The sequence below is a fragment of the Arachis hypogaea genome, chromosome 15 (genome assembly GCF_003086295.3).
Source record: "Arachis hypogaea cultivar Tifrunner chromosome 15, arahy.Tifrunner.gnm2.J5K5, whole genome shotgun sequence".
NCBI lineage: Eukaryota > Viridiplantae > Streptophyta > Magnoliopsida > Fabales > Fabaceae > Arachis > Arachis hypogaea.
In genome coordinates, this window is record NC_092050.1 from 25,509,630 (window position 1) to 25,511,577 (window position 1,948).

Genomic DNA, 1,948 nt, shown 5'->3' on the forward strand with positions numbered 1-1,948 from the left:
TTTATTTTTTTCATACTTCAATTTTTTTTATTTTTCATCAATTCTGAATTCTGATTTTATTGGCTGTTTATGACTTTATGCTATGCTATTCTGTTTATGCTATGCTGTTCTGTTTATGAATTGTGATCTTGGCTGTTCTATTTATGACTTTAAGCAAGATTGAAGCAATCTCATTAGGATTCATATCCCCTAACAGCATACAAATATATTACTGCAATAAACATTTCTGTTCAAATCCTAAATTGAAATTTTCTTAACTAGTACAACGATGTATGTGAACTTTTTTTTATGTGTTGTACGAACATTTTGTAAGGATAAAGAAAATTAGTAAATTTATTTTGTTGTGTTAGAATGCACGAACATTTTGTTATTAGAGAAAAAACTATTTATCAATATTTATCAATATTTATAAAATTTCGTTTTATGGACTATGATCACTTGATTTTATATTTCTTTACTTGTAAGTTGTAATCTTTGATAAGATATGTATGTTTGTGTGTTGTTTTGACATTTTGTGGTTTTTTCTAATATTTTTTTTAATTTTTTATGGTAATTTTCATATAAATGTTCAACATAAGCATATGGGGAATGGGGACTCGCGGAGAACACGGGGAACGTGGGGAATGGGGATGGGGGCAATTATTCCCCATGGCGGAAAATGGGGCGGGGACGGGGACAAAATTTGAGGGCGGGGACGGGGAGCAGGGAAGCATCCCCTCGCCCCCGCCCCACCCCATTGACATCCCTGGGCCCAATATGGGTCCGGTTTGACTCGTTCGTCCCAATTTTGGGCCGATTTCTTTAAAATTAGTGTCAAACTTATCGTTTTAATTTTCTCTATCATATTAAACCATAAAATTCGTATTTCTAATTTTCTAGAATAAATTTTAATTTATGAGTTAATTAGTCACTAATTAACTGGATTTTACAAAAAAAAAGATATGAATAAGAAATAATTATTACAAATAACCCAAAATACTTAAAATAAGAATTTTAAGGAGGAACCAATTCATGTCATAATTACCACAAATATTTATCAACCCTAAACATAATTTTAAGACTTTCGAAAACATAATTTTAATTTTTTAATTTCACTCAAAATCTTATAAAAATTTCAACAGAGTCTCCCCTAGAGTTGGATTTCTCCACCCTTCAAGGATTCCGTTCAAATCAAATATTCATCCAAACTAACATACAAGGGTTGAATAAAACCCTAAACCCTAACTTATTCAAATAAACTCACCAAACAAACCAATTATTCAAATCAATGAAATTTACGTCAAAAATTAAATAAAAAAATTTTTCATAGTCCATGATTTTTCAATCTAACAAAAGCAAATAAAAATAAAACACACTTAATAATCAAATAAGTAAGAATAAATCCTAAATTATTATATGATAACCAAAATACAAATCCTAAATGAACTTATTAATCCTAAATTAACATGACCAAAAATTAACATGACCCTAAATCATAAATTATATTAAGCATTGTATATTCTGATATTCTAATATAACAATTAACACACATAAACATACAAACCAAGCATGATTTCTGAACCAACATTCTTAGACATCCTAATTCCTAAAAAAATGTATAACACTCCAATTAATTCAGAATAATTCAACAGCCACAACCATCACTAATCAAATTCCTAACACTAATAGAATAACAAACTAACAGGTAATACACTAACAATTAAAAAAATTCTGTTTCTAATATTGAAATAGATGTCATAGAGATGGAGAATGAAGATGTACCTGAATCTGGAACGACGGTGGTGCTGGAGCGGTAGCAAAAGGGCTGGGTAGAAAGAGAAACGGAGAAGTGGCGAGAGAGAAGGGTCGGTGACGGCAGGGCTGGAGCGGAGCGATAATAGAGCAACGGTGGTGTTGGAGCAGCAGCAATGCTGGAGCGACAACAAAGGGAATCGGGCGGGGTAGAGAG